Below are 27,649 nucleotides of genomic sequence, written 5' to 3'. Positions count from 1 at the left end.
TCCTGGGTGATGATTGACAATCATGATTTTGAGTATGAGGTGCCCTTCTTTAAACTGACAAGTTTGATGTTATTTGTGTATCTAGTATGGCTTTTATTCAACTCAAACTAAATGGGAGCCTGTGCAATTGATGCCACATTTCAGAAGTGATTCCTGGACTAGTAGTCTATTTACAAATGAGCAAGGACACAATATCCAACATTATTGTTGTTTCTTTGAAATTTAAAGATGCTAAAAGGTAAATTTAGTATTAAAATGATTTTTGTTGAGTAAGGATATGACCAGAGGATAACTTTTTAAAATGTAATTGAATCTAATTTATGAGAAAAGAAGCAGTATGTAAGATTATATTATTCATGATTTGATCATTACCATATCTTTGTATTCATGATTTATCAAAATGCTGCTTTTTCCTAACTTTGTGTTTTTATTATGACATTAGGACTTCAGGGAAATTTTGGTAAACCAACTTCAAGTCTCCTATATAGGGATTCTAGTCAACCTGATATAAGAAGAAAATAAGGAGGTAAGGTTCTTTCTTTTATTTTTATTGCTCCTAGACTGTTTATCCCATACCATTATTGCAACAACAGATTTAAAAGTTCATATTATTAAAAGTCAAGTATTCTGTAAATTCTGGAAGACAAATTTACAACCCACGGAGGAATATTATTAAAAAACAAATCTATCACCACAAAACACCAGGGATCATTGATTAAATTATTGAAAACTTTTAAAGTGGGTAATTCAAAAGCTGGTCCTTTCCTTGTGGCACGACTTTTGACAAAGACAGTTAAATTCTGCTCACCAGAACTGCATAAAACTCTAGCCCTGTCCAAGAGAAACAGATTTTTGAGGAGGGAAGAAAAGGTATCTATGAAGCCAGGTTGGGATATAGACAGGAGGGCAAAGAGATGTACACAGAGCACAAGAAATAAACTATTAGCAGTTGATCTTGCCATGTGGAAAGTGCACAGAGTTTCAGGAGAAGTTGTTTTCTGTGTATTCTGCTGGGGCAAAGACAGGAAAGATGCTGCATGGGGGAAATCCTTAGCTTCACTGGTAGGGAGGTTGTGCAGGCTTCTGTTACAAGTACTGATTTCTGGGCAGCTAGGTGGTGCAATGGATAAAGCATTGGCCCTGGATTCGGGAGGACCTGAGTTCAAATCCAGCCTCAGACACTTGACACTTACTAGCTGTGTGACCCTGGGCAAGTCATTTAACCCTCATTGCCCTGCAGGGTTTGACGACCTCCAAAGAGAAGGAACATCCCACCTCTCAAAACATCCTGGTCCATCTTTGGACAGTGCTAATCATAATCAAATCTAATTTAGCCTCTTTGAAACTTCTGCCCACTACTCCTTCTTCTGCCCTCTAGGGCCAAATAGAACAAATCATATCCCTCCTCCAAATGAAAGCCTTTCAAATACTTGAAGGCCTCTTCCTTCTCCCCTCCCCTCCCCAGTCTTCCCTTTCCAAAATGAAACAGCACTAATTCCTTCAGCCAGTCCTCACAGGACATGGACTCAAGACCCGTCATCATCCTGATTGCCTTCTTCTGCACAGTCTCCACTTTATCTATGTTCCTCTTAAACTACATAGAAGCCCAGAATTGGATACAATACTCCAGATGACATCAGACACAGACAGAGTACAGTGGGATTATCACTTCCCTATTCCTGGAAACTTTACGCCAACTAATGCAGTCCAAGAGTAAATTACCATTTTTTGTTTGTTTGTTTCTATGTCACACAGCTGTATCAGATTAAACTTTAAGGCCACTAAAATCTCGATTCTTTTCAGGACGATTGCTCCCTATGTCTCCTCTACCTTGGACTTATGAAGTTGATTTTTTTGGTACCCAAGTGTCAGACTACATTGATCTCTATTGAATTTCATTCTTTTGCCTGGAGAGCCACAACCAAGAGAGCTGGAGCTGGAAGCTGGCTCCTCTTTGGAGTCATTAGCTCTCCCAGCTCAGCAGCAAAATACAGCACTCTTCATCATCACAAAACACAAGACCCTGAGCGTGGCTGGAAGTAGGCCTCCTTCCTACCCCCAAACTTCCATGTGGTTGCCTGAAAGCAGGACTGGAAACCTAGAGCCCCTATTTTACATTCTCTGGGACCCCACCAGGAAGGGCAGAGAACACTTCATGACCTTGTTACCCATGCAACAAGCTCCTTTCTCCCTCCATCAGATACTTTCAATAAGCACTCGTTTGTATTTTATAGAATGTAGGTAGGAGAGACAAGAAGATAATATTAATCTAATGCAGGGTTTGTAATGTGGATAGCTCTCAGACCTACCTGTAGTAAAAAATGTATAAGGTTTACTGGCTGGGTCAGGTAGGATCTTGCGGGGTCGCTGTCCCCAGTATACCATTGTAGGTTTAAGATCAATAGCTTCGGAAACTCAATTTTATTAGTTTGCCCAAGGATGATAAGCCCCTGCTGAATTGAATCATGTTAACCAAACTCTTAAACGAGTGATTTATACAAATGAATGCCATTTGATAAGCTTGTGATAAGAAAAGAGAGCCATCAAGTAAGTTCGAGAATAGTTGTACTGTCCAATTGATGCATTCTCTACCCTTTAGGGGTCTCTTTAGGTGGAAAAATCACAACTGTATAATTGGAAGGGAGGTCTCTAAGTGGCACAACAGATAGAATGCTAGAGGGAAGTCAGAAATACCTGAGTTCAAATTCAGCCTCAGATACTTACTAGCTGTGTAAGCATGGATGAATCACTTAACCAGTGTGTTTCAATTTCCTCATCTGTAAAATGGGGCATCTACCTCCCCAAGTACCTGATAGATGAAGTTGCTCCTTTCCAGAAACCAGTATGTCATTGTAGAATCTCTGCTAGGCTGGATCATACAGACCACTGGGGGTTTTACTCCTTGACAACCTTTGCTGTCTGCAAACTCTGGAATAGACTCCAGTTCCTGAACTTCTGGCAGTCTTGTGATCTTTCAAAGTTCATGATGTCGTAGCCTCGTCTGTTCTTTGTTCAATATTTCTTCACCAAAGGCATGAAAGAAATAAACAAAACAGTGACAGAGTCAATATTACAACCACGTATTGGGTTTCATGTTGACTTGAGTAAGGAGAGCAGGCCACGGGTCCTCTCTCTAACAAGATGCTTACAAGCCTTATTTCCTCTTCACTTGAATGCAGATAGGGAGGAAAAACTCCTTTTTACTGATTCTTCAACCAAATCATGTCCACTAACCATGAGCATCCTCCAAAGCTCTGTTCTAGGCCTCCTTTTTAATTTTTTTAATTTTTAAAATTTTTTTGCGGGGCAATGGGGATCAAGTGACTTGCCCAGGGTCACACAGTTAGTAAGTGTCAAGTGTCTGAGGCCGGATTTGAACTCAAGTACTCCTGAATCCAGGGCCGGTGCTTTATCCACTGCGCCACCTAGTTCCCCCCAGGTCTCCTTTTTAAAATCTCTCTATATTCTCTCATTGGTGATCTCATAAATTCCCATGGATTTAATCTGCATCTGTATGTGGTTGATTTACATATCCATTCCTACTCTCTCTGCTGATCCACAATCATACACCTCCGATTATTGAATATACCTTTGGGATATCTTCAACGAGATTTCTCAAAGTCAAGCAGTCCAAAATGGAGCTTATTACCTTCTTCCCTTCTCATCCTCCAAACCTTCTCCCCTTCCAGACTTCCCTATTACTAACAAGATCACTGTCATCTTCCTAGTTCCCCAGATTTACAGCCTTGGTTTCATCCTTGATTTTTCATATATGCTGCATAGGCAGACCAGTGTCGAATCTTGTCATTTCTACCTTCACGAAATTTCATAAATGGTCTAGGCTCCCCACTGATATGGCCACAACCCTAGTTCAGGCTTCATTGCTTATTGCCTAGAGTACTGTAATGACATCCTGCCTCAAATCTCTCCCCCATTTCAATCTATCCTCCATTCTTCTCCTAAGGTGATTTTTTTTCTAAAATGTGTGTCTGATCACATCACAACCCACACCACTGCCCAATCATCTCCAGCAGCTCCCTATATTACCTTTAGGATAAAATATAAATGGCTGGTATTTAAAGACCTTCATAAATTGGTCCTTTTCTGCTTTCCCAGCTTTCTTACACCTCACTTCCCTCCAAGAACCCCACACTCCAATTCTACTGGCCTACTTCCAGTACCTCAAACTGGAAACTCCATTTCCTGATTTGGTGCCTTATCACTGGCTGTCACTTATGCCTGGGATGTTTTGCCCATTCACCTCTGTCTCTTAGTTTTCCTGGATTAAAAAAAAACTCATATAAAATCCCACTCTTTGTAGAAGGTACTTACTGGTCCTCTTAGCTGCTAATGCATGACATTGGATCTTTTAGATTACTTCTATCTACTCTGGTTTTATCTTGTATTTACCTAATTATTTATAAAATATCATCTCTCCCATTAGAATTATGAAAGAGGTTATGGATTTTTAAATAAACCTTTCTTTGTAATTGAAGCACTTAATCAATTGGTAAGTGGTAAGTGCTTAGCAAGTGCTTTATAAATGCTTGTTGATGAATTGACTGACTGTATTTTGCCTCCTTGAATTATATAATGAAGGCCCAGGGGGCAGCTAGGTGGTGCAGTGGATTAAACACAGGCCCTGGATTCAGTAGGACCTGAGTTCAAATCCCACCTCAGACACTTGATACTTACTAGCTATGTGACCTTGGGCAAGTTACTTAACCCTCGTTGCCCTGCAAAAAAAAAAAAAAAAGAAGGAAAGAAAGGAAGAAAAAAAAGAAAAGGAAAGGAAAGGAAAGAAAAGGAAAGGAAAGAATGCCCAGGGTAAGAATTCCTAAAAATGCAGATCAATAACTAACTTTTAACATATAGTCTTAGAAAGTTTCCTGGGAAATTAAGGTGTTAAATGACTTGTCTACAGTCACACAGATGATATGTATCAAAGGCAGGATTCAAAGCCAGGATTTATTGACTCTAAGGCTCATATTCTGTCCACAAAACTACACAGTTTCTCCAAAGTGGAAATAATGAAATTAGGTAGGGTTTCTGGAGTTCCTTAGGAAATAAAATTAAATTGAGTAAGTTTTTTATTCATTCCTCTCCAAAGCCCCTGCCATTTGTCTAGTAATACACTAATAGCTTATGGAGGTTTGGTCACCTGTTCAATTTAATTCAACAAATATTTACTAAGGCTCTACCACGTAAAGGCACCATGCTGGGTGCTATGTTTGTTTCCATCTCAGTTTGCTATAAGTAGTGATTCCAGGAGTTGACCCCATCATAACTGTTCATTAAACAGAAACCTCCAGAAAATTGTCTAGGTATTACTCATTGCCACAACACCAGAGAAACCACATTTGGTATGAGTTTGGCATAATTTGCTACGTTGATAAAAAGTCACGAGGTCACTGAAATGAGAAACCATGCATGTCTTTGCTTCAGATAGACATAAGTACAATCAGTCATGTCTGATAAATGATAACTTCTAGTACTTTTGGTGCCAGATGATTGCCATGAACTGGAGTGGGAGTCAGGTTGGGTGGGGAAAACAGTGTATGATAAGCATCCTGTGCTTTTGCGGCATAGAAGGTTGAAAAAATAGACAAACAGGAAAAATTGATCAGCAATGCATGGAAGTATTTGAAAATCATACATTCTGTTCATATTTAGGTTATTGGAGACCACATACGAGACCTGGCTGAAATATATGCAGAGCTTGAATGGGAATAATAACTGAAAATCAATGTTGGTGTCTAGGTAAGGCAAGTACTGTATGGAAATGGCTAGGAGGCACAGTAGATAGAATACTAGACCTGGACTCAGAACTTAGTTTAAATCTGGTTTCAGACACTTACTAGCTATATGAATCTCGGCAAGTCTCCTTTTTTTTTTTTTTTTTTTTTTTTTTTTTTTGCAGGGCAATGAGGGCTAAGTGACTTGCCCAGGGTCACACAGCTAGTAAGTGTCAAATGTCTGAGACTGGATTTGAACTCAGGTCCTCCTGAATCCAGGGCCGGTGCTTTACCACTGCGCCATCTAGCTGCCCCCTCAGCAAGTCTCTTAACCTTTGCCTGACTAATTTTCCTCATCTGTAAAATGGTGACAATAACACCTACCTCTCATGATTGTTGTGAGGATAAAAGTAGATATTTGTAAATTGCTTTGCAAACTTAAGCTTTATATAAATGATAGTTGTTGTTATTAAATAGAACAAAGACAGTCTATTTTAACTTATTTTTCCACATTCCTATTTATGGGCAGCTAGGTGGCATAACAGCTAGACCACTGAGCCAGGAATCAGGAAGACTCATCTTCATGAGTTCAAAGTCAGCCTTAGTCTGGGCAAGTCACGTAAACCTGTTTGCCTCAATTTCCTCATCTGTAAAATGAGCTGGAGAAGGAAATGGCAAACCACTTCAGGTATCTTTGTCAAGAAAACCCCAAATGGGGTCACCAAGAGTCAGACTCAACTAAAAATAACCAAACAAAAACATATTTATGGCTCCTTAACACTTGCTAAGTGTAGTGGAAAGAACTGGACTGCTTTTAGTGCTGGTTTTGCCACTTTTTAGCGTGTGTGTGTGTGTGTGTGTGTGTGTATGTGTGTGTGTTGTGGAGATTTTTGTCAAATCAGTTACCTTTTCTGGGCCTCTGTTTCCTCATTTGTAAATTGAGAGCATTGAATTGGATAATGATCAATACCAAGGCTAGCTCTAACATTCTATAATATTTACTTCTTTGCATCCACCCAGCACTTTTCATCAATCTCAGGTGCTTTTTAGGTATTAAACATAACTCTTTTCTCAATCCTGCCTCCCTTGCCTCTAATTCCATCATTTTTTTCTTCCATGGAAACTTGTATATGTAAGCATCAAGGAAAAGAAAGGAAAAAAAATCCTGAAAGCAGTGCTTTTGTCCTGAAGGTTGGCATCATCACTTTAGCTTTCATCAGTATAGCAGAGAGCTCCAATCTCAGAGCAGCAAAAACAGATGTAACTCTAGAGCTTTAAGTATCCAGTGAAAGAAGAATTACTTACTGAACTACAAACTGAAAGCAGCTAAATGCAGCAGCCCCAAGATTTCACATTGAGACAGCTGATTTCTCAGAGCTTTGCATAGAGTTCCTGGATTCTGCTACTTTTTCTTTCTGAACTGACACTGATCCAAAGAGTAGCAAATAATTTCTATTCCTACAGGAATGTGTCTTTTGTTAAATGACCTGTACAGAAGTCAGGAAAGTAGTTTTTTTCCTATGACCCCAAGTTCAGGGAAATAGAATTTTATTCTGTGACTCCTTATGTGTCTGGCTGTAAATTGCAGTAGGACTAGACATGACCAAATAGATTGAAGAGTCCTGCAGACAAGTTAAAAAAATTGTAAGCTCATCAATTTGAGACAGTATTTCTATTTGCTCATTAATAGCTTAAATTGGGACAGTTTTAGAACTGGAACAAAATTATTTTTCCATTGGTTTCCTTTTTGCTAACTGAGAGGCTACTGAAGGAACACTGGCCATATATTATCTAAATTTGGGTTGTAGGTCTGTTTCTGGGGCTTTTAAAGTACTTTGAGGTGACATGATTTAGTTGGTGACATGAAAGATCCTAGAGGACTCCAGTCCTCCCAACAAACACTCTAGCAGAGATTTAAAGGGCAGTGAATGGATCAAGAAGTCCAAAGAGGAATATCATCAGTCTCTCTCATTTAATCTACTACTATACAATAAGATGAATAGAACTTTACGTCCAGGGATCGGGGATGCAAGAGTGGGAAGGTAGAAGACAGGACAAAGTCAGGTAAATGGGTCCTCAAAGGGTGACATCTCAGCCTTGACCTATTGGAGTAACAGTTTGTGATATAATCAGTCCTCCATATGACACTCTACAAAGAGACAAGGTTGGGCACTATAAACACACTTTGGGCCCACCAGTACTCCTATCAGTCAGAACTAGCACAGAATCCAAGTAACTGGTATGCCTCTGCTCTGTATATCTAATTTGGCTCTCACAGTTTTGGTGACCACGAAGGGATAACATCAGCCCAAGTGGGTTGATATACATTAAATATAGTCCTTAACTGTGAAATTAGTGTTTGGATTTTTCTCAAAACTAGGGATGATTGTTTTCCATGTGCTCAAGTCACTTGGTTTAAAGGGGCTATGCTTTCTAACTTGAATTGGCGCTCCTTTTTTGGTATGTTCTATAGCTTCCTGCAAGAGGAAAAAAAATTAGCTTCCAGGGGGGTCTGAGAGGAGCTCAATCTCCCACATATGGTTGGAGTCTATCAGAACTACAGTTGAGGCTAGAGCCAACTCCAAGTTGGAGACTTTACAAGAAAAAGGAGACAGAGATGGGGATGAGGCCAGCACCTATGTCAGGCCACCAGGAGATGGAGGTAGAAGCCAGGAATTGTGGCAGAGTATCATGTCTGGTCCTAGCCACCACATTCAGAACTATGGTGACGAGCATTGTCAAGACTACAGAGAGGAGAGAGCAAAAGAGAACCTGTTCATTCCATCCAAGAATGGGAAAGGGAATAGAGCCTGGGACAAAGTTCTAATCCAGGAACTGAGGCTGGAGATAGGAGTAAACAGAAGAAAACTCCAAATATTATGGTATAGATAGAGAGGGCAAAGAGATAAACTCAGAAGAACAGACTAATTCTACAATACATACACTTAGAGCATCAGTGAAAACAATGGTTTGGCAATGAGAACACCTAGAATTGTTAAAAGAAATGAAGCAAGAGATTAAAAATTCATTTGGAGAGTTTTTTTGAGATGGGGTCTCCTGCTGAAGCTGTAAGTGGAGCAGTCACTCACAGGCTCTGTCTCACTACTGATCAGCATAGAAACTTTGACCTTCTTTGTTTACAACCTGGGCTAGTTTGTTCCTCCCTATGAAGACTGGTGGCCCCCACTTCTCAGGGCTCACCATTTTGGTGCCAGAATTAGTGTGGACAGCCAATTAGCTCAGTCCTCTGCAATTGAGAACTCCTAAACTCAAGTAGTCCACCAGCCTCAGCCTCTCCAGTAGCAGGGATTTTAAATAAGTACCACAATGCCTTGAAAAATAAAATTGGAAGAAGAATAAAATAGCCTAGGATAAAGAGTATAATAATAAACTCCTTGAAAAATAAAATTGAGTAAACTGAAATCCTTATTTATATAAGATAAGAAATATTGGGGCAGCTAGGTGGCGCAGTGGATAGAACACTGGCCCTGGAATCAGGAGTACCTGAGTTCAAATCCGGCCTCAGACACTTAACACTTACTAGTTGTGTGACCCTGGGCAAGTCACTTGACCCCAATTGCCTCACTAAAAAAAAAAAAAAGAAAAGAAATATTAAAACAAAGTCAAAAGACCAAAAAATTAGAAAAATATAACTATTAGAAAAAACTGACTTAGAAAACAAATTGATGACAAGTTATTTAAGAATCATTGGACTCCCTAAAAACCATGACTAAGCTAAAAATGTGGATAAATATTTAAAGAAATCATAAAACTTCCCTGACTGATTAGAACCAGAGGAAAAAGTGAACAATAGAAAGAATTCCCATGTTATCTACTAAAAAAAGAAAAATTCATAGCACTCAGGAATGTGATAGCTAATTTCTAGGGCTTTGAGATCTATCTATCGATCTATCAATCTATCTATCTATCTATCTATCTATCTATCTATCTATCTATCTATCTATCTATCTATTTATCTAATAGCAGCATGCAAACAGTCAGAAATAAAGAGTTCAACTACCCAGCAATCATATTCAGGATACAATAATAGCAATAAACTAGTACTTTTATAGTATTTTTAGGTTTGCCAAACACTTTACAAATATTATCTTACTTTATTCTTACAAGAGCCCTGGGAGGCAGGGTTTGAATTCAGATTTTCTCGACTCCAGCTCCAATACTCTATCCATTGTGCCACATAACTGCCATAAATGAAAGAAACTCTTAGGATACAAAACTCTTAGAATTCCAAAAGGAAGGGGACAGCTAGGTGGCACAGTAGATAAAGCACCGGCCCTGGATTCAGAAGGACCTGAGTTCAAATGCAGCCTCAGACACTTGACACTTACTAGCTGTGTGACCCTGGGCAAGCCACTTAACCCTTATTGTCCTAAAAAAATAAGGAAAGGAAAGGATGAAAAGATGAACAATTAAGAACAATTTATCTTACAAAACTTAGCATAATCCTACATGGGGAAAAAGTATATGGATGGATTTTAATTTTAATGGATTAGAGGACTTTTCAAACATTCCTGGTGAGAAAACAAGAGCTGGGTAGAATCCTTGACGTTCATTCATAGAAGACAAGAGAAATCTACAATGATTAATGCATTTTCTCAATTCAGAGAGACTAAATGATGATGAAAAACTTACATTCTAATAAGGAGAAATGACATAAGTGATCTTTCAAAGTACCAGAATTCAAGGTTCAGCGAGGGAGTAGAGAAAGAGAATTTCAGGGCATACATATGGTTTGTTTTGGTTTCTTGATTTTAAAAGAGGACAGAAAAGGAAGGGAAAAGGAATAGGTTAGAAATAAATAAGGAGGGCAGCTAGGTGGCACAGTAGTGGATAGAGCACCGGCCCTGTAGTTAGTAGGACCTGAGTTCAAATCCGACCTCAGACACTTGACACTAGCTGTGCGACACTGGGCAAGTCACTTTACCCCGATTGCTTCACCCCACCCCCAAAAAGGAAAGAAATAAAAAAAAAAACTTCCAAGAACTTTGTCCACCTGCTTATCTATAAAAGGTGAGGGGTGGACTAGATGACATCTAATGTCTCTTCTAGCTTCAAATGTTTGATGCTATTATTAAGAAAAAAAGAACCTGTGAAAAGCTTTGACTTTTCTATGTAGTTTATTCAGGGGTGAGATGGAGCCAGCTAGTACTAGACTGATAGAACAATTATTAAATTTCCAGTGAGAGTATTTACACACATCAGAAATCAGGAAACAGTACAAATCATATAATTTGTCAATTTATTGATTTGATATATTATTTTGTTGATTTCTAGAATTAAGAAACTGTTAATAAAGCAGATTAAACTTACAATGTGTCCTGTGTACATTTTTTTTTTTTTAGTGAGGCAGTTGGGGTTAAGTGACTTGCCCAGGGTCACACAGCTAGTAAGTGTTAAGTGTCTGAGACTGGATTTGAACTCAGGTACTCTGGACTCCAGGGCCAGTGCTCTATCCACTGTGCCATCTAGCTGCCCCTCCTGTGTACATTTTTAAAAATCCCAAACTGATCATGAAATATTTACCAGAATGCCCCTGAACTTATTTCTTTACCCAAACTTTGCTATTTCTTCGCATTTATTTCCATGCCAGCCAAATATTTCCCATTTACTATGACAATATTGCAGTTAAGAATCTGTGAGATGTTGTGGTCATTTTCCTTCCACTTTTCTACATCTTTTATTTTCATTTTTAAGCCTTCTAACTGCTCTTTAAAAAAAGATTGGGTCTTGTCTGGCACTTGATAACATTCTTTGGTTACTTGATTTGTAGAGGGCTTTAAACTTTTCAAAGTGTTTTTATATCTATTTATATCTTATTGTAATCTCATAAAACTGTGAGTCAGATAGGACAAGGATTATTATTCCATGTTGATGTAGAAACTGAGACATAAAGCAATCAAGGCCAAGGTCACTCTAGTAGCCAATCACAGAGTTGGGACTAAAATCCAGGTATGGCTTCCGTGGGGCCTATGCTCTTTCAAACTGAGTCATGAAAAATTAATGTTGGATGGCATTATACAGAGAAGGCACCTAACAAATGGAAGCAAGTAGGGAGGTGAAGTAAGAAAAGAAAAACTGAGACCTGTTGTAAATTGAAGGTATACTATATTTCTTTACTATCTCCAGTAAGAACACTAAGAGGGGCAAGAGGAACTGTAATTAGCAAAAACCCAATAAAAGATTATTTTTAGGAGAGAAAATGAAAAAGATGAGAATTGGACTTAGAAGAGGACACATTTGGAGACCTTTGGGGAGCTGGGAGCACAATGGATCAATGTCAGAGTAATAGCCATGGTCCTGGGGGGCCATGATGGACAAGAAAAAGAAATATGAGCCTCTAGTTCCAACTAGGGGAAGAAAAAAGAGAAAGGAAACAAAGAGTCCAGTTGCTGCCTCCAAATTTCCAGTGGTAACACCTCACACCCAATCCAATGCAGGATAAATTGTTAAATTGGATAGAATTAAAGATAATTTTCTCATGGAAAAATTAAGAACAAATGAAATCACTGTATAAAAAGCAAGAGGAAGAACAATCGAAGGTGGATGATCTGAGAGGGTCTGTAGGCATCTTGGAGGATGAATGCTGATACCGATGGCATTATGTTGACCTCAATGGGATCAGAGCATTAAGTCAGCATTCTGTCATTTGTAGGCAAGGATCATAAAGCCTATGCTGTGATAGTAGTTCTGATGGATGACATAGATGATGAAAGTGAAGAAAGCCCCACAGGAGACATATCCTGATATAGTGGATTAGATAATCAGACTGAAGAAATTAAGGGATCTGTGGAACTTTCCCTTTCTCATCCTGAGTATTATGAAGAAATGGTTATGAAACCACTTATAGGAGTCATTCTCTATGGCCTTCCTGGCACAGGTCAAACTTTGTTAGCCAAAGCTGTAGCGAATCAGACCTCAGCAACCTTCTTCACAGTTCTTGTTTCTAAGCTTATAGAGAAATACTTAAGAGTTCAAGAATTCTTAGTTCAAGAAACTTGTTCAAGAATTGTTTTGAGTAGCTGAGGAACATATTCCATCAGTTGTCTTCATTGATGAAATCAATGCCATTGGGACTAAAAGGTATTCAAATTCAAGAGGACAAAGAGAAATTCAGCGAACAACATTGAAATTGTTGAACCATTTGGATGGGTTTAACTCTAGAGAAGATGTGAAAGTGATTATGGCTACAAACTGAATATAAACCTTGGATTCAGAACTAATCAGACCAGGACATATTGACTGGAAGATAGGGTTCTATCTGCCAGACAAAAAGACCAAGAAACTCATCTTTCAGATTCCTACAAGCAGAATGACTTTGGCAGATGATGTAACTTTAGATGATTTGATTGTAGCTAAAGATGACTTGTCTGGAGCAGAGACCAAGACAATATGTATAGAAGTTGTTTTAATGGCCTCAAGATAACTTAAAATGAAAATCACAAATGAAGACTTCAAAAAAAATCTAAAGAAAATGTACTTTATAAGAAACAAGAAGGCAACACAGAGGGACTCTATCTCTAAATGAACCATGCTGCCTTCATGAGAATTTCTGGGAACTTTCAAGACCTTATGAAATAATAACACTGGGAGAATTGATGAGGCATACATGTTTTAGTAGGCCTTTATGAGCAAGGTTTTTTAATTATATTACTCAGATATGATGTGTGGGGTACCCATTGAACTGTGCTAGTCTTTTTTTCACTGTGCTACACTATATTCCACAATCAACATTCTCTTTTGAACAGCAAAAAGAAAAGAAGAAGAGGCCACATTTGGTGCTTTGTGCCTAAAGATATGAGAGCTATTGCTCAGAGTTAGAAGCAATAACTTATTCACAGCTTCCATTTTCTCTCCTCTTCCAAAACTAATATAGCATGAGCAGTCAGACCTCATTCTTTTTACTCTATTTAGGTTTGAAGAAAGATGAGTATATTTCACTTTTATTATTGTGCATGTTTTAGAATTAATGTCTTTGACTGGCCAGGATTTTAGGGATATACATGAAGATATGGAGACATTCAGTCTGTATACATACTTAATGGTGTGCACAGACAACATAACATTTCTCTGATAGAGACAGAATGTTTCCTTCTGAGAAATGCTTTTAAATTAAAGTTTCTTTCCTCTTCCCTCTCCTCCCTGGCAGAATTGGAGAGTAATGAAAACCACCGCTGAGGTTAGTATAAAAATAATATTCTTGGTAATTTAAATAAACCTTGCAAATATGCAGTCTCATTATAATGTAACTGTGAATGAAGAAGAGTCATCTTATTTACAGTTTAACTCCTGAGTTTGGGAGGCAGGGCAGTAGTTCTGCAAAGACTGGAAGGAGTCACTTATTGCTAATATACATAATGACAGTTACAGACTCATATGCTTGGAAGAGGCCCAGAGAACAGCACATAAAAGCAAGACGAGCAAGAACTTCTGGGCTTATATTTAGGTCGATGAGTTGTACCGAAGTAGCATAGCACTGAATGGTGGAAGAGAAAGGAACAAGAGATTCATGTGAAGTCTCTTTGAGGTAGGGCTAGGATAATTCTAATTTCCTGGTTGGCTTTTCCTGAATTGTATTTTTACCCTGGAGGAATCTTATTTGTTGGTATTTGATGTAAACTTAGGTGCCTGCACACGCATGTGGGTATACACATAAACAATGGGCTCTGTACCATAAATTAAGTGACAGTATATTCTTGACTATACCATCACATTCTTGTTGGGGAACTGGGACCCTTACAGTTAGAAGTTGGGGGACCCTGACACTGTGAGGGCTTAGTATGATTTTAGAAAAGTATCTAGAGCAGGACTTCTTACATTTTTTTTCACTCATGACCCCTTTTCACCCAAGACATTTTTAAGAAACCGTGGGTATATAGGTATATAAAATAGGTATACATAACCTTTTACTGTTACCAAATTTTTCATGACCTGCTCCCACATTCAGTTTAAGAAGGTTTGGTCTAGAGTAGTAAGACTATTTTCATGTCCATAGCTGTTTAGTGTTAATAACTTGGCCCTAAAATGCCTGGAAGAATATGTTATTAGATAGCATCTGCCCCAAATTTTAGATATTAGATGTAGGAACTTTTGCAGTGGGAGTTTGGGAATGTCAACCATGCAATATCCTCTCTAGATACATGAATTTTAGCACAGAAATTTCTTTTTTTTTTGCTTTGAATAGAATTTTATTTTCCAAAAATTTGTAAAAACAAATTTTAACATCAATGTTTTAAAACTTTGTTTTCCAATTTCTCTTCCTCCCTCCATTCCCACCCCCCATGCACAAGAATAGTGGGGGATGATCTACTGGGAAGCATGTGGTTTTTTTCAGCAAGGCAATGATCCAATATAACCCTGAGGGACTTATGAAGATTGCAGCCCATCTGCAGAGAAAGAACTGATAGTATTTGAAAACAGAAATTTCTGTTTGGAAAGAGTTTGTCAAGTTTGGACATGGGAAATCATCTCCAAGAAAATAGTAATGGCCAAAGTTAGTTATAGACAAATATATAACTGTTCTTTGATAATTGAAATTCAGTGTTCAAGGATGAACAACTTTCAAGGATCTTCTAATGCAAGAGACAGAAAGGACATGTATAAATAACTATAGTATAAATTTAAAGTGAATAAATACAAACACTTACAAAGTAGTCAAATATGTGGTAGTTTGTGAGGAAGGTTATTAGAGGCTGGGGGAAAACTGTAAAGGCTTCATGCAAAAGATGATGTCTGAGCTATATCTTAAAGAAAGAGAGAAACTCTGAGGAGGAAGCAAGGAGATAGTGAACTCCAGGTATGGGAGGGAGAAAGTATAAGGATATAGAGTCTGGAGATGGTATCTCCTGTCTAAGGAACAGCCAGGCCAGTTGGGCTAGATTGTGGAGCATAATGCTGTCATAGGATTGATGTCCTAGTGAACCTGGAAAGATAGGTTGTCAGGGGTGGTGATAATGATAATAAGTTCAGGTTTGGACATGTTGAGTTTAAGATGGGTCTAGAACATCTAGTTTCAACTGTCAATAAGCAACTGGTAGTATGATGCTAAAGCTCAGGGGAGAATCTGGGACTGGATATACACATATATGTATATAAATATATATATATGCATATATATGCACATCATATAGACATTACACATATTTACATGCACACATATATACATACATCTTTGAGTTAAATGCAGAGATTATAGTTAAATTTATTGTAGCTGATGAGGTTACTATGAAAGAGAATGTAGGGAAGAAGGTCTAGGACAGATCCTCAGGGAACCCTCCACTAGGGTTGATGAGTGATCAAAGGAGATTAAGAAGGAAGGGTCAGACAGGAAAAGACCAGGATAGAGTAACACCATAACACCCAGAATATCAAATACAGCTAATTGGCCAAGAAGATTGAGCACTGACAAAAGACCACCAGAATCGACAAGTCACCATTGGTAACTGGAAATAGCAGTTTCAGTTGAATGATAAGATCAGAAACCAGTTTAAAAATAACCTTTTCTGGGGGCAGCTAGGTGGCACAGTGGATAAAGCACTGGCCTTGGATTCAGGAAGACCTGAGTTCAAATCCAGTCTCAGACACTTGATGTGTGACCCTGGGCAAGTCATTTAACCTTCACTGCCTTGAAAAAAAATAATAGCCTTTTCAAGGACTTTGGTTGAAAAAGAGAGGAAAAATATAGGACAATTGCTTGAGGAAATGGTAAAGTACTTTTAAGGGTAGGACAGACGTGGGGATGTTGAAAGGCAGTAGGGAAAGAACCAGAAGGTAGGAACAAGTTGATGATTTGATAAAGGGGATGAATGAAGATGCAATCTGCTGGAGAAGATGGGAGGGAATTGTATTGAGTACATATGTCAACAAGGTGGCTTTGACAAGGAAAAGGTTCATTTTTGTCAGAGGCTTGGGGAAAGGAAGAGAGAGGGGGAAATGATGCTAAAGGGCTTTAAGATGAAGAGAAAAGGAGAAGAAGCTCAGTAAGGTAAAAGACAAGCTTCTTAGCAGAAAAAAAGGATAAAGGGAGGTGTGGTAGGCTTCAGCCTGGAAGAGAATGTGTGTGTGTGTGTGTGTGTGTGTGTGTGTGTGTGTGTGTGTGTGTGTGTGTGTAGATTAAGATAGTCAATTAGGAAAGAATAAAAGAAATGCCTTGCTGAAGTTTTCCACCCCATCCTTTCCCTTGCACCCCACCCATATAACCTTAGCATGTTCTTTTGTAGCTGTTTTCCATCCACTCTTTTGTCCCTTTTGTCCAAGTTAATATCCAGACAGACCTACTTCCCCATATTTTTAAGGATCAACTCCATTTGCAAAAATGGTGTTTTGGGCTGATAAGGAAGCACTACTTATCCATACAGCTTTTTGCATAGCTTTGAGATTTGACTTCTTTGTAAACATGCATTCTTATCCAATTACTATATGCTACTCATCATTTGTCTTTGTTCAACTTCTAATTGATAACAGGTCAAAATTCTTGATTCCATCTTCACATTAAAATCTTTGATGCACCTGATGTAGTCTAAGGTCTAATTCTATCATAATAGTCCTGTATTTCTCTGAGCTTTTCTCTGTTTTTCTTGGGTGAAAAGTCTGCTTCCCAACTCTTGGGACAAGTTACTGAGAGCTCATTTGGAAATTTTGAGCTCTCTAGAAGACCTCATTGCTACCCTCTTCCTTTCTGATTGGAGAGAAGAATCATAAATTTCAAAGTATACCACTCATTTCTCACCCAACTATTTTACTTTTGGACATTCCTACCATGTTGTTGTTGTTTTTCAGTTGTTTCATTTGTGCCTGACTCTTTATGACCCCATTTCGGTTTTTTGGAGTGGTTAGACATTTTCTTCTCTAGCTCAGTTTATAGTTGAGAAAATTGAGGCAAATAGGGTTAGGTGACTTGCATAGGGTTATACAACTGGTGTCAGAGATCAGATTTGAACTTAGGTCTTCCCGATTCCAGGCCTGGTGCTCTATCCATTGTTCTACCTAGCTGCCCCAATCAAGAAAATATATAATACTGGGGCAGCTAGGTGGCACAATGGATAGAGCACCGGCCCTGGAGTCAGGAGGACCTGAGTTCAAATCTGGCCTCAGACACTTAACACTTACTAGCTGTGTGACCCTGGGCAAGTCACCAAAAAAAAAAAAAAAGAAAATATATAGTACTAAATGAAGCTTCCTGCCAAGATGGACACCTGAAGGAGAGATAGGCTGCCCAATTCCTCTACACCTACTCCAGCAAACCCTTAAAGTTCACACCAGGGCAAATAATGATCAAGAAATCCAATAAGATGGGGCAGCTAGGTGGCACAGTGGATAGAGCACCGGCCCTGGAGTCAGGAGTACCTGAGTTCAAATCCGGCCTCAGACACTTAACACTTACTAGCTGTGTGACCCTGGGCAAGTCACTTAACCCCAATTGCCTCACCAAAAAAAAAAAGAAATCCAATAAGATACAATAAATATCTTCTTCCATGCCAGAACTGCATAAAAATCAGCCATAAGCTTAAAAGAAATAGGAAATGGAACACCTGAAGCAAAGTTAGTATAAGCTTTGATGGTATATAGTTAACTTTTGAGACTGTGTTCAGGAATGATTGATGATAATGAAGAAGGTGAGGATTGATTGACAATGATGAGGATTTACTGAGGATGATGATGAGCATTGATGGCGATGATTGGTTGATGATTGATTGTTTTCTTTCACAACCTGGCTAATGTGGAGATGTTTTCCATGACTTCTCATGTATAACTTGTATTGAATTGCTTAAGGTCTTGGAGGGGAGAGAAAGGAGGGAGGAAGAGAAGTTGGAACATAAAGGTTTCTTTGTTTGCTTTTGTGAGGCAATTGGGGTTAAGTGACTTGCCCAGGATCACATAGCTAGTAATTGTCAAGTGTCTGAGGCTGGATTTGAACTCAGGTCCTCCTGAATCCAGGGCCAGTGCTCTATCCACTGTATCATCTAGCTGCCCTGGAGCATAAAGTTTTTAAAAATAGATGTCAAAATTTGTTTTTACATGTAATTTGGAAAAATAAAATTTTAAATAGAAATACAAAATTTTTAAAAAGACTTAGTGTTCAGGGGCAGAAATCCCTGCAAAAATCCAAGAATAGTCAGAAAAGCCCAGGTTATGGACCTTTAAAGTCCTGAGGGGATTCAGCTGGCAACCAGCAGAGTACCACAGTGCTCAGATTATAACAGCCAAGGTTTAGGACCCCTGAAATCACATTCAGTTCTGACATACCAGAGAGAATTTTCAAGATCCAGGGAAGAATAAAAGACTGTGCATAGTCAATCACTGTAATTAATGGTATAGTGGTGGAATGTGACCCAAAGTACCAATTCAGGAGCTAAAGCTAGAGAATTGTGTGTGTGTGTGTGTGTGTGTGTGTGTAGCAATGAGGGTTAAGTGACTTGCCCCGGGTCACATAGCTAGTAAGTGTCAGGTGTCTGAGGCCGGATTTGAACTCAGGTCCTCCTGAATTCAGAGCCAGTGCATTATCCACTGTACCATCTAGCTGCCCCCTAAAGCTAGAGAAATGAATAAATGAAAGCAGTCTCCAAACAATGCAAAATAAATCACATCTAATTCCATAACAACTGCAAGCAGGAACTGAAAGGAAAAAATAGATATTTTTTCTACAATGACTACATAAATACTAAGAAGAATGAAGCAGATAAAAATGAAATAAAAGCTCAGGAAGAAAGAAATGAAAGGACAATAAGTAGCCTAGAAGAGAAAGTATGTCCATTATACAGCAAGAAATATTAAAACATGATCATAAAATTGAAAAAAATTAGAAGATAGCAAGTAATGTTAGAAACAAGAAGTCAATTGTAATGATTTAAAAATACACACTAGAATTAGGAGAACATGGAATAGTTTATCTGTTATTTATAGATAAGGGAAGAATTGAGGCTCAAATCATGTAGAAAGCATCACAAAATATAAAATGAATAATTTTGACTATATAAAATTTAAAGTTTTTGCACAAACCAATGCAACAAGAATTAGAGGGATAGTAGAAAACTAGGGGAAAATTTTATAGCAAATATCTCTGATAAAGGCCTCTTGTTAAATTTATGAGTGCAAGTTGTTTCGCATTGACATATGGTCAAAGTATATGAAGAAGTAGTTTTCAGACAAAAATATCAAAGCTATCTACAGTTATAAAAAATTCTCTATATCACTATTCATTAGAGGAATGCAAATTAAAACAACACTGAGATTCTACCTCACACTTATCAGATTGGCTAATATGACAGAAAAAGAAAATAATAAATGTTGAAGGGGATGTGGGAAAAGTGGGACACAAATGAATTGTTGGTAGAGTTGTGAACTGATTCAACCATTCTGGAGAGCAATTTGGAACTATGCCCAAAGGGATATCAAACTGTGCTTACCCTTTGACCTAGCAATACCACTATTAGATCTATATCCTAAAGAAATTAAAAGGGGGGAAGAGGGAGCAGAAGGGAAAGAATCTATTTGTACAAAAGTATTTATAGCAGCTCTTTTTCTGGTGGCTAAGAAATGGAAACTGAGGGGATACCCATCAATCAGGGAATGTCTGAACAAGTTATGGTATATGATTATAATGGAATATTACTGTGCTATAAGAAATGACAAACAAACAAACAAAAAAGAAAGGACAAGCAAGATGATTTCATAAAAACCTGGAAAGGCTTACATGAACTGATACAGAGTGAAATGAGTAGAACCAGGAGAACACTGTACACAGTAACAGCAATATTGTATAATGAACAACCATAAGTCACTTAGCTGTTTTCAGCAATACAGTGATCCAGATAATCCCAAAGAACTCATGATGAAGAATGCTATCTACCTCCAGAGAAAGAACTGATGGTGTCTGAATATAGACTGAAACATACTATTTTTCTTTCCTTCCTTCTTCCCTCTCTTCTTCCCTCCCTCCATCCCTCCCTCCCTCCTTCCTTTTCTTCCTTCTTCCTTCCTTCCTTCCTTTTTCTCCTTCCACAAAATGACCAATATGGAAATACTTTATATGATTGCATATATATAACCTATATAGGACTATTTGTCATTTCAGGGTGGGGTGAAGGGTGAGAGGGAGAGATAGAATTCAGAAATCAAAACTTTTAAAAAAAACAATGAATGTAAAAATTGTTTTTTACATATAATTGGGGAAAATAAAATATGGTTTAAAAACTCAGAAGATAAGAGAAGGTACTTCAGAAGAAAGCAAAGACAAGCAGGACACTTTTCAAAGTGACATATAATTCATTATAGACTTTACAGAAAGCATGTGGTAGATGCATGCTTTCATGTAAATTCATGCTTTCATATATTCTTCCGTTTTCTTTTGTGTGTGGATTGCCCCCTTCCTTTTGTGGGGGGGGCTATTTAAGTTCAGAATTAAAAACACTTTTTAAAATCCTAAATGACTCATGTTCCATTCTCTAAAAAGTACCTTTCTGTTGAGACAATGGCAGAAATTGGAATTAGAAAGCATCTACTAACTAAATGAATACATTTTAAATGAATGAATAAGCATAAATAAATGAATGGATAAATTAATTAAATACATTTTTTTAAAGCAATCACTGGTTCTTTTGTGGCCCTATGGTGATATGTGCTTGGTAACATTGGCTATTTTCTGGTACCATGTGTGGCACTTTCAAAAGTGTCCTGTTTGTCTTTGTACACCAGGTATGTGTATGTATCCAAAACCAGGAACCAGAAAGCTCTATTATTCTTAGCACAGTCAATCCCTACCAATATCCATTGGGACCAAGGAAGAGATTTTTGAACAAACCACTTTAGGAAATTAGCAAGCATCAAGAAGACTGTAACTACACTTTTCAATCCCCAGGGAGACACCTAGCCTGCACATTTTAATCATACACTATTGAACAGATTAGAAATATTGAGACTAGAACAAAAAATCTCAGTGGAGTCAACCCATAGCCTTTCTAGTACATACATAAAATTCTACCAGGAATGATGCCACATGTTCTATACCATACTCGTCGATGTTTGGGCAAGAACTACTCCTACCTGTTGTGTCATTTGGAGACTCCAAAAATGGAGAATATGCAAGAACTCACAATCGGTACATATTTCAGTTGAGTGAAATGTTGAAGGAAACCTAACAATTAGGTATGACTGCAACTTGGAAGAATTCTGACAGAAAAAATGGCACTATGATATGTGATTCAGTTCATTGTCAAGACTTTCAAGAAGGAAACAATTTTGCTGAGAGACCGTGATGTTTAAGGGACACACAAGAAAGCAGATTAATATAAAACTACTTCTTATTAAATTGTCAAGAAACAAGACAACCAGCTTATAGAATAGCCCAAGAGAGTGGCAGGGGTTCTATAAAGACAACTAAACACAGTCTAACTTAATGCCCATGCAGAGTTAATAATTATTCTCTCTGATGAGCAAGATGACAGAAGTGATGGACAACTGACCTAGTGGATTCTGAGTTAGTAAGACCTGCCACTGGTAATACACAGTATGAACCAGCTCCTGACTCAGAAAGTGATGCTTCTATTGAAGAAGAACCTATGTATTATAACCCAGAGGCAGCACCTCTCCTGCCTAGACCTTTAACTGTACAGTTATTAAGGTACAGAGACATTGCACAGAGCCTAGAAAAATTTAAATTCAGCCTTGGCCTTCAGGTTTAGTAATGGAAGCCTATAGATCTGATGGTGGTACTCATCCCATACCATTAATTAGACTAGATGTAGGGACAGACAGTTCAGCTAGTCATAAGAAAGATAGATCCATCCTATACATGAACAGACTAACTTATAATGTCATAGCTAAAACATGTAGCCAGATGACAATACTAATGTTTGCCCATGTGATGGCTGCCTTGCATGTAATTTATTATATTTATTGTTGTTGTGATTCATCCTTTATTTATTTATTTATTTTTTTAAGGGCAACAGGGGTTAAGTGACTTGCCCAGGGTCACACAGCTAGTAAGTGTCAAGTGTCTGAGGCCAGATTTGAACTCAGGTCCTCCTGAATCCAGGGCCGGTGCTTTCCCCTCTGCGCCACCTAGCCGCCCCTCACCCTTTATTTTTTGAAGAGGACCAATGACATCACAAAGTGATGTCTTGACTTGTTTGTGAATTGGATTTAAGTGAGGCAGAGTTGCATTCATTAGTCTCACTCTCTCTTCCAGAGTTATCAAAGTCCAGTGGCAAGACAAATCTCAGGATGATGCATTGGATGATCACGTTGGCATCTTTGATGTCTCATTAAGATCTAAGCTCTCTACATCACCTGCTTCAGCTGCCTTCAGGGCCACTGGAACAAGTTGTTCTCATTACCCCATTCTGCAGGGAGAAGTCTTCACATGTTTGGGGTAGATATCCCCCTAACTCACTGATGGGTTTGAGGCCTGTCAGTTACCCTCAATCTGGTTTAGCCTATATTCCAAAATGGCTTTGCTGGGGTGTGGCCACAGGGCATGTCACAGCTTCTTGGAGCTACAGGTGAAAGTTGAGTGGTGACAGGTGAGTACCAAAGGTGGGTGAGCAGCCCTGAAAAGGATTAAGCAAGCCCTCCTGCCAGAGTCTTCTATAAACACTCATCTTCCTGAGTTCATATCTGGCATCAGAAACTTACAAGCTGTATGACCCTGGGCAAATAACTTAACCCTCTTTGCCTCAGTTTCCTCATCTGTAAAATGAGTTGGAAAAGGAAATGACAAATCACTCCAGTATCTATGCCAAGAACCCAATGGGGTCGTCAAGAGTCTGACACAACTGAAACAACTGAACAAAAACAAAAAATGGATACATATGTTAATGATTGTGTGTTCTGAATTATATTTCTGTTTCATTATTTTGCTGTTTACATTTGTTTTGTGACAATGTTATTTATTTAGTCTTGGAAGTCTTTCTGTTAGCTAAGTATTATTTTGCTGTTTATTTGCATATACGCTAACACATATTTTGTATTTACAAAGGGCTATTAATATTATTATTGCTAGGGATTTTTTCTTGCTCATGCCTATTTGCTTGTGTCCTTTGGATATGCATGTACTAGTATTAAGTATACTTGAAATATGTCTTTAATATAATTTGGATATTCAATTCCTGAAGCAGACTGTCCAAAGATGCTCAATATTATGCCGTGCCTACTGAACATAATTTACTATATCTTTTGAAGTAAATTGTACTGTGGGATAGTTATTCGGGATGTTGGGATAATCGCCTCATTATTTTAAGTGTTAATGCTATTTTGATAATGGTGATGTATATTGACAAATGGCAAGTATACCTGTTTTGATTTTGTAAAGGACTGTAAAATTTCTAGCTCTGGAAAGGTATGTAACCAGGCCTTATTCTACCCATAGTCATTGCAATGGGAAAATGATGATTAAGGTATTTATGTTAGTTAGAAAGAATATTTTGTCTTTAAACAAACACATGGGAAGAAATCAAGAGGGCAACCATAGAGTAGGCACTATGGGGGTTAATGGAAGATCAGGATGGGAAATCCCCAGAATTTCACTCTGCTTCATTGGCAATCCAATGCCATTCCAATGGCCACTCCAAAATGCATCTAATATCTGGCTTTATTTCAACTCCACAGAACAAGATGCTCCTCCAGGAATAACTTTATCATTTCTAAACTCCCTATTCTGATGCTAATGTAAGACTTAATTACTCAACCTCCCTCAGCTTCCTCTCCCCTCTGTTTGACAGCCTCCTCCCAATATCTTCCTTTATAGAGGACAGAAACTGCACTCTGGGATCATTCCACTTTGCATCTGCTGCCCTACCTGGTTTCAACACTATCTAACAAAATGTCTCCATACTGAATACTCCAGATGTCCTATCCTTTCCCCACCCAACCTGCTTTCTTTCCTCCTTTTGTGTGTTGTATCTCCCTTTAGATTGTAAGCTCATTGAAAATAGGAACTATCATTTTGTTAATTTTATCTCTAGCACTTAGCACAATGCCTGTCATGTTGTAGGTACTTAAATGTTTATTGTATTTGATTGGCTGCTGAGCTGGAATTGGGATGCATTCAAAAGGCGATATCCCACCAAAGTGATTGCATTGGGTTTTTTGTTTGTTTGTTTTTTGCTTTCCTGCCTAACCCACTGGGCTGACATATGCCCCATGAATATGGGCCTCTGTTCTTTGTTTCTTTGTATTTTACCCCAATTTTAGGTGACAGTATATTGGAGACAGTTATAACCTTGAGAGTTTTTAAAGGTTAGGATAGTGAATCACCAGAGGTCCTAGATCTAGAATCCATTCCAGAATTTGCAGGCAGACAAAACTGGTTTGAGAGTACATCTCAATCAACAGCAATTGATTGAGCCCAAAGCCAAGAAGTTGGGTACTGGAAGCAATTCGGCAACTCTATCCATTGGCTATGCTGAATTTGAAAGTAAATTTGCTAAGGCAAATGCTTTGTAGAAACTCTTTTAAGTTTGATCCCACCCTTTCCAGGGACAGAGATGATACTGCAGAGAGTGTACTCCCAAGTGTTGGGGGAGAAATATTTTGTAACTTCTGTTCCTATTTTATATTAACAATAACTATCCCTTTATAAAAGTTAATTTATATTAATTGGTTAAATGACACATCCACTAAACACTAGTTAATATTATCTCAAGCTCATAACATTAGAGAATTTGTCCCCAACCCCTCACTGGTACCTTTAGAACCTTGAAGTGAACAGGTAGTCTTGCCCTAGGGGACTTTACACACTCAAAGCTTATAGACTATATTAGAGTTCCTTTTGACTAAGTAATAAGAAGGGGAAATGAGAAAAAGTATAGGTTATAAGTAGAGTAGAAAGCCACTGGTTTTAGCCTGAAGGCACTTTGGGGTGGCATGATCACCACAGCTACCAAGGGGCATTGTTGGAGGTACAGAGATGCTACTACATCATCTACTACATTTATATCTGCTGCTTCTGCTGCTGCTGCTGCTACTACTACTACTACTACTACTACTACTACTACTACCACCACCACCACCACCATCAGCACCACTAACACTACTATAACTACTACTACACCCATCAGCTTTAGTGAGGTCCTATCTAGCAAGAAGTCATTATTGTTTGGAGGTGGAGGGTTCCTGGCTTAGTTCATATATTCCCCATGGAGGCTAGGAAAAAAAATACTTCTTAGTTATTATCCATTTTTTCTTTTGGATCATACCTGGGATTTCAATGGCACAAGGAACTCTGGGTAAAGAAATTTCTTCTAATGAAGATTAGCACCATCTCTATAATTTAATAATAATTCCCCAGAGCAGTAAGATAATAAGTGACTTGCCCATAGTCACACAGCCAATACTTGTCATATCAATAACTGTCAATACCTGTGTGTGACCTGAACACATATATTGCCATTTACCATCAAGCTTAAAAAAAGTGCCATAGTATTAATAATCAGTTCTCAAACAATCTTGTACATATGACATTTCATTTTCCATTCTATAGTTTCCTGGTTTTCTTCTCTTTTACCTATTTCTCTCCTTTAAATACTGCAGAATATAATCATGCGAGTTTTAAATTGCTTTTAAAAGTTGAGGCTACTCTACTAAAAGCCAGCTACTTCATAAGCTGTGTCAGCTAAAGGTCTCCCCACCAGTTAGCCAGAAGTTTTTGCTGTCATATCTGTCCAGGAAATTTGAGCAGAAACTGTAATTAGATGTAAGTGGTCCTATTCCCACAGAAATGAATGGCAGCATCTAGGGAGAGACAACTGTTCCAAAAGCTTTTGGCTACCAGTGCTCTACAAGTTAGCAGGATGGAGGAAGGGCCCAGATCCAGACTTCTGTCGGCCTAATTTTATATCTGTGGAAGCACAACACAAAATCCAGTACTTCGAATGCCTTGCTGTGATGGTTACCAAGCCAAGTGCATTCCAGACTTTTATGCTAGTGGCCCCTCCTGGGGAGGACATACTACTTGTACATCTCTGTGTGCTCTTTCCTCTCCCCAAATCATCTGTTCTAGATAAAAAAATTAAGAGCTGAGGTTTTGAAAAATATCTGGGATCTTTCCCCAAGAAAAGGCAAAATGTCATGCTTATAACTCAGTTTTTGAGTTAAAAGATAGTTTAGATGAATAAAAAGGGTACAAAAAGTTCTTACTATTATTTCAGCACTGTCTTCTATAGAAGTAATGTGCAATTATATATTTTTTTATCATACTGTCTTATGGAAATGCTTGTTTTATTTCATAAATCAAAAATAAAATAAATTTTCAAAAGAAGTAATATGTCTTTCTTTATTGCCTATTGTAATTATAGTTTCATCATGACATTTTGCTAAGCCAGATAAACAAGCATGTATTGAATATCTGAGAAGCAGTCTGGCACAGTAGATAGCACTGGGCTTGAAGTAAAAAAAAAAAACTAGGTTCAAATCCTGACTCATATTAGCTATGTGACCCTGGGCAATTCACCTACTTTCTCTCCCAATTTCCTCATCTATAAAATGAGGGTACTGAACTTAATGATTTCCAAGTTACCTTCTAGTTATATATTTATGATTCTATGGTCTTATGACTAGCATTGCACTAGGTCCTTGGCAGGGATGGTGGAGATAGGGAGTAGGGATACAGAGAAGTATACAGTGTTGTCCTTGTCACTGAGGAGTTCACAATCTGATCAGGGAGATGAAAAATTAACTGGGCTATTGATGTATAAGGTATATCACTTGATCAAAAGCTAAAGGGCATTGTATAGATAGTAAATACAATACAGTAGACAAAGGAGAAATGGTCCAGTTGTTGGAGTTGAGACTAGAGGATGGAACCAGGAGTAATGGGTACAAGATGCCATTTAAGCTTTCTAACAAAACTTTCCAACAATTAGATCTAACCTAAAGTGGAATGCATAGCCTCATGAAGTGGT

At 38.2% G+C, this 27,649-nt stretch overlaps 1 pseudogene; it reads left to right on the top strand.

Annotated features, from left to right (window-relative positions):
• Positions 1-228: 228 nt before the first annotated feature.
• LOC122738646 lies at positions 229-13,179 on the top strand (annotated as a pseudogene).
• The last annotated feature ends 14,470 nt before the right edge of the window (positions 13,180-27,649 follow it).

Source organism: Dromiciops gliroides, chromosome 2, assembly GCF_019393635.1.
Source record: "Dromiciops gliroides isolate mDroGli1 chromosome 2, mDroGli1.pri, whole genome shotgun sequence".
Taxonomy (NCBI): Eukaryota; Metazoa; Chordata; class Mammalia; order Microbiotheria; family Microbiotheriidae; genus Dromiciops; species Dromiciops gliroides.
The sequence above is the reverse complement of the archived record's forward strand: the minus strand, read 5'-3'. Positions and strand labels throughout refer to the sequence as shown.